This window comes from Triticum urartu, chromosome 2 (genome assembly GCF_003073215.2).
Source record: "Triticum urartu cultivar G1812 chromosome 2, Tu2.1, whole genome shotgun sequence".
NCBI classification, from domain to species: Eukaryota; Viridiplantae; Streptophyta; class Magnoliopsida; order Poales; family Poaceae; genus Triticum; species Triticum urartu.
The window spans coordinates 444,886,877-444,893,682 of NC_053023.1; positions in this window are offsets into that span (position 1 = coordinate 444,886,877).

A 6,806-nucleotide genomic window follows, 5' to 3' on the forward strand; every position below is an offset into this window, starting at 1 on the left:
TGGGCCACATCATGTGTGGGCCGAGTACGAAATTCGTGATTGCTAAAAATACAGATGGAGGCACAAAAATTAAGTACCACCTCGGATAGAAAAATAAATTTTGATGGTGAACGGATGAAAAATCGACGAAACGCACCTTACTTTATTAGTAGGTATAGATTGTCCCAAGTGAGGAAGGATGATGGAGATTATGATTCCCCCACAAGTCGGGATGAGACTCTGGACGAAAAAAAATAAAGAAAAAAAGAGGCCATAAAAAAGAAGAGAAAAGGCCCAAATAAAAAAATGAGAGAAAAAGAGAGAAGGGACAATGTTACTATCCTTTTACCACACTTGTGCTTCAAAGTAGCACCATGATCTTCATGATAGAGAGTCTCCCATGTTGTCACTTCCATATACTAGTGGGAATTTTACATTATAGAACTTGGCTTGTATATTCCAATGATGGGCTTCCTCAAAATGCCCTAGGTCTTCGTGACCAAGCGAGTTGGATGCAGACCCACTTAGTTTCTTTTGTTGAGCTTTCATAAACTTATAGCTCTAGTGCATCCGTTGCATGGCAATCCCTACTCACTCACATTGATATCTGTTGATGGGCATCTCCATAGCCCGTTGATACGCCTAGTTGATGTGAGACTATCTTCTCCTTTTTGTCTTCTCCACAACAACCATTCTATTCCACCTATAGTGATATGTCCATGGCTCACGCTCATGTATTGTGTGAAGATTGAAAAAGTTTGAGAACATCAAAAGTATGAGACAATTGCTTGGCTTGTCATCAGCGTTGTGCATGATTTAAATATTCTGTGTGGTGAAGATAGAGCATAACCAGACTATATGATTTTGTAGGGATAACCTTCTTTGGCCATGTTATTTTGAGAAGAAATGATTGCTTTGTTAGTATACTTGAAGTATCATTATTTTTATGTCAATATTAAACTTTTGTCTTGTCACAGCCCTAGAGTACCTGAGTGAAATAGTTGCATCTGCACTCATGCATCATGTCTAAATTCTGAAAGTTGAATTGAGGTTAGTTGAAACCCTCATAAATCACTTCAAAAATAATCAACATTAAAATCTTTTCAAAGAAGTCCAAGAAAATGTTCATCTTAGTCTCTGAAAATATTGGCAAGGGGTAAAACTTAAAACAATATTTTTGGAATCTCAGAGATATTTATTTTGGGCCTTTGAATTAAATCAATAACTATTTGCATTGGATATATATTTATTAATTAGTTAATATATGTCCAATAATTCTGATCTTTGGTGAAGGGCTTTGGAATAACCCAACTAGTCCCTACAAGAATTATCAGAAGCAACAAAAATGATTTAGTGTCTAAAACTAAATCAAAACAAATTACAGAAAAATTGAAACAGAAATGGAAAAGAGAGAGAGAGAGAGAGAGAGAGAGAGAGAGAAGAAACCTACCGTGCAGCCCACAACTGTAGTGGCCTTCTGGCCAAAGCCGGCCTGGCCCACCTCCACCTGGCGCCTTCTATCATCTTCCTCCCCGAGCCAGTAGGCAGGGCGTGTGGCCGCCGTGCGCGCCACCTCCTGCTTCCGCCGCTGCCCTGGTGCGCCTGGAGACGCCACGACACCCCCCCGGACCCTCTGCACCTCTCCCCTCTCTCGCTGGATCTCCTCCCCCTCCTCTGCATCTTTCCGCGGTGCCACCGAACAGAGAGCCGCCGCCGTTCGCTGCCACCACGCCCACCATGCTCCTCTCGCCTCCCCGTGTAGTCCACGAGCTCCGCTGTCATCCGCTACGCCGTTCCCGCCGATCCACGCGACTGGAAGGCCCTCGGAGTGCCGCCATCAATGTCATCTTCATCCTTGGGTCCCGACGATCACCGCCGTGATCCCGCCGCCGTCTGAGCTTCCCCAAGCACGCTGGCCATCCCTACGGCACCGCAGTGAGCCCTCGAGCATTTTCCCCCTCTCCCCGCGGTCAACCCCTCCCTCTAGCCGCCTCCTCCACCAGAGCCGAGACGCTCCGCCGCGCGAGCTCGTCGCCGGCATGGCCCCGGTGACCAACGGCCCCGTGTGTGCGTTCGTTGTGCTCGTCACATCGCGTAGAGGCTCTTGAGCGCATTAGTTCGTGCGTTTGCACGCTGCAGTCGCGTTTCCGTGCACCCTCGAGCTCCGGCCGCCGCCGCGTTGCTCGTCGGCGTCATCTCCGGCCACCCCTACACACACTGCTTGCTCCATTAGATGCCCGCGAGCTCTAGCTAGCCATAGAGACCAACCACGGATCAAACCGCTGCCTGTAGCTCAACTCCGGCGAGCCACCGCCGTTGGTTTGGTCGTTGCCGGCCGAACTCCGGTGAAGTCGACGTGGCGCCGTCATTAGGGGCAAATAACTCAGCTAATTAACCCTCTCTCACACTGACAGCTTGGTCCCACTTCCTAACTAAACACAGTTTATTTTTCTGTTAAAGTTTAACTAATCCCAGTGGGCCCATGAGTCAGCTTTGACCAAGCTGACGTGGCCGTTGACCGGGCCCACACGTCAGCGACTCTAGCTAGCATCGTGACACTGACCAGTGGACCCCACTGGTCAGGTTTGACCTGGTCAGCCGCAGTTGACCCGCTGATGTCATAGTGACGCAATGCCGACGCAATAACTCTTTTTCTGGATTTTTTCTTATACAGGAAAATTCCAGAAAATAGTGCAAACTTCAAAAGTTCATAGTAATTCAACCGTAACTCCAAATTAAACAAATTATATATGAAAAATTATCAGAAAAATTCAAGGAATCTGTTTATGGCATTCTCATGCATGTTGGAGCAACTTATGGCTGCTATTTAGGCCAATTCACATAAATGGAATTTAAACTCTCACCTATGGAGTTTGAATTTGAACCTAGGGTTCAAACCAACTTCATTTAATATGGTTGCTAGTTGCATTAGCTCAATCAACAGCATATTGCCATGACATTATCATGCATCATAATTGTTGTATTGCATTGATTGTGTTCCTCTTTGTTTGCCGGTATTTGTCCCCTCTCGATAGACGTGGTTCCGACGACGAGTTCGATGACACCGATGAAGAACTATACTATCTTCAGAAGTGCCAGGCAAGCAAAACACCCTTGTTCATTCCGATACAATCCCATTCTCTCGCTCCTGCTCTCTTTTACTGCATTAGGACAACAACGATTCATCTGTTACTTGTTGCGGTAGTTGAACCCCTTATCCTCTGCATGACTTGTCATTGCCACAGTAAATAGATGAAACCCACTAGCATGAGTAGGAGTTGTTTGAGCCCTGATGTGCCTACTCATTCATGCTCGTTTGTCATGCCTGCTACTGCTTAGAGTTGAGTCAGGTCTGATTCATCGGGGGTGAGTTGGAACAGTGATGAACATGTCCTACTGTGTGTGAGCTAAGTGTGTGAACATGATTTGGTAAAGGTAGCGGTGAGAGGCCATGTAGGAGTACATGGTGGGTTGTCTCATTGCAGCCGTCCTCAGGAACTGAGTTCTGTGTCTGTGATCCATGAACAGCTACTACCACTCATTGGGATCCTTAATTGACCCTCTCGGCTTCTTAATCACCCTAGTACTCTGTCCAGGAGTTGCAACTAGTTTCTGGTTTTCATAGGATATGTGTTGGCGGCCGTGCCTAGCGCTGACCCTAGGGGTGGGCTATGTTGCGATAGATACACCGTGGCCGGGCATGCCGGGCGCCCGTTTGGTGTCTCGGAACCCTGTACACATCGTTCGGGGCCGTATGTGGAAACCTCGGCTGGACTCCCTGCGGATGGAACCTGGATAGGCGATAAACCTGGACTAGAGACTTAAGTGTTTAGGTAGGCCGTGGCCGACACCCTCGCCAGGCTTCCGCTTGAAGGTTGCCGAGATACATGACGTGTATATGGTGGTAAGTGGTGGGAGCGTGTGTGAAGTACACCCCTGCAGGGTTAACATTATCTATTCGAATAGCCGGATTCCTCGGATATGGAAACTTGGACCCCTTGCATAGTTCATAGACAAGAGAAAGTGGATACTCTAAAACTCGCAAGATAAGTGTGAGTGCTATGGGTGGCCTTCTCGTAGGGAGACGGGAGCGGATCCATAGTGGTGTATTGAATGGTGAATATGTGGACTCGTGTGCGCCACCTCAAAAGAGTTGCTTGCAGTCATAGTTTAGGTTAGCCACTGAGTCAAAGCTGGCTTGCTGCAGTTAAACTCCACCACCCCTTTATTGATACCGATGCATATGTAGCTAGTTCTGATGTAAGTCTTGTTGGGTACATTTGTACTCACGTTTGCCTATTTTATGTTTTGTAGAGAGACGTCAGTCTCGCTAGTAGTTCCGCGTGGACTTCGATGTTTAGCTTGATACCTCAGCTACGATCTTGTACCCTTGGCAGGATCTGGTAGATAGTCAGGCTTCTCAGCCTTCTTCATTTATAGTTGTCTGTACTCAGACATGTTAAGCTTCCGCGTGTGCTTGACTTGTATGCTCTGAATGTTGGGTCATGAGATCCATGTTTGCAATATCTCGCTCCTCGGAGCCTAATGAATAAATACTTTGAGTCGTAGAGTTATGTTGTGATGCCATGTTGTATTTACACATATCGAGCATATTGTGTGTATGATTGAAATGCTTGGTATGTGTGGGATCCGACAATCTAGTTGTTTATCCTTGGTAGCCTCTCTTATGGGGAAATGTAGTCCAGTGCTTCCTTGAGCCATAGTAGTCCGCTACAGCCCGGTTCACCGGAGTCCTACTAGCCCAGCACTACTGCTCAGATCACTTGACTGGCCGGCATGTGTTTCACTTCGTTCCTGTGTCTGTCCCTTCAGGGAAATGTCATGCGGTGACATCCAGAGTCCTGCCTAGCCTGCTACAGCCCGGGTTCCCGGAGTCCTGTTAGCCCAGTGCTACAGCCTGGATTCGCACGTTGCTGACCGACATGCTCGATGTGATTCATGTATGCCTGTCCCCATAGGTTAGTGCCGCTTTGGGTTCACGACTAGCCATGTCGGCCCGGGTTCTCTGTCATACGGATGCTAGTGACATTATCATATACGTGAGCCAAAAGGCGCAAATGGTCCCGGGCCATGGTAAGGCGACACCCGTGGGAATACCGTGCGTGAGGCCGCAAAGTGATATGAGGTGTTACCGGCTAGATCGATGTGACTTGGAATCGGGGTCCTGACATGTCTTGAATCTTTCGGATCTGAACATTCATGCCATAATAAAGAAAATTACATTGAGAATTATGTTAGGTAGCATTCCACATCAAAAGTTCTGTTTTTATCATTTACCTAATCGAGGACGGGCTGGAATTAAGCTTCGGGATGCTTGATACGTCTCCAACGTATCTATAATTTTTGATTGTTCCATGCTATTATATTATCTTTTTTGGATGTTAATGGGCTTATTTATACACTTTTATATTATTTTTTGGACTAACCTACTAACCCAAGGCCCAGTGCAAATTGCTGTTTTTTGCCTATTTCAGTGTTTTGCAGAAAAGGAATATCAAACGGAATCCAAACGGAATGAAACCTTTGGGAGAGTTAATTTTGGAACAAACGTGATCTAGAGGACTTGGAGTGGACGTCAAGAAATCAACGAGGAGGCCACGAGGCAGGGAGGTGTGCCTCCCCCTGGGCGCGCCCCCACCCTCGTGGGCCCCTCGTGGCTCCACCGACCTACTTCTTCCTCCTATATATGTCCACATACCCCGAAAACATCCAGGAGCACCACAAAACCCTATTTCCACTGCCGCAACCTTCTGTACCCAAGAGATCCCATCTTGGGGCCTTTTCCGGAGCTCCGGCGGAGGGGGAATCGATCACAGAGGGCTTCTACATCAACACCATAGCCTCTCCAATGATGTGTGAGTAGTTTACCACAGACCTTCTAGTCCGTAGTTATTAGCTTGATGGCTTCTTCTCTCTCTTTGGATGTCAATACAATGTTCTCCTCGATCTTCTTGGAGATCTATTTGATATAACTTTTTGCGGTGTGTTTGTCGAGATCCGATGAATTGTGAGTTTATGATCAAGTTTATCTATGAACAATATTTGATTCTTCTCTGAAATCTTTTATGTATGATTGGTTATCTTTGCAAGTCTCTTCGAATTATCAGTTTGGTTTGGCCTACTAGATTGATCTTTCTTGCAATGGGAGAAGTGCTTAGCTTTGGGTTCAATCTTGCGGTGTCCTTTCCCAGTGACAGCAGGGGCAGCAAGGCACGTATTGTATTGTTGCCATCGAGGATAAACAGATGGGGTTTATATCATATTGCTTTAGTTTATCCCTCTACATCATGTCATCTTGCCTAATGCGTCACTCTGTTCTTATGAACTTAATACTCTAGATGCATGCTGGATAGCGGTCGATGTGTGGAGTAATAGTAGTAGATGCATAATCGTTTCGGTCTACTTGTCGCGGACGTGATGCCTATATACATGATCATGCCTAGATATTCTCATAATTATGCACTTTTCTATCAATTGCTCGACAGTAATTTGTTCACCCACTGTAATACTTATGCTATCTTGAGAGAAGCCACTAGTGAAACCTATGACCCCTGGGTCTATGTTTTATCATATAAGTTTCCAATCTATTTTATTTTGCAATCTTTACTTTCAATCTATATCATAAAAATACCAAAAATATTTATCTTATTATTATTATCTCTATCAGATCTCACTCTCGTAAGTGACCATGAAGGGATTGACAACCACTATATCGCATTGGTTGCGAGGTTCTTATTTGTTTGTGCAGGTACGAGGGACTTGCGGGTAGTCTCCTACTGGATTGATACCTTGGTTCTCAAAAACTG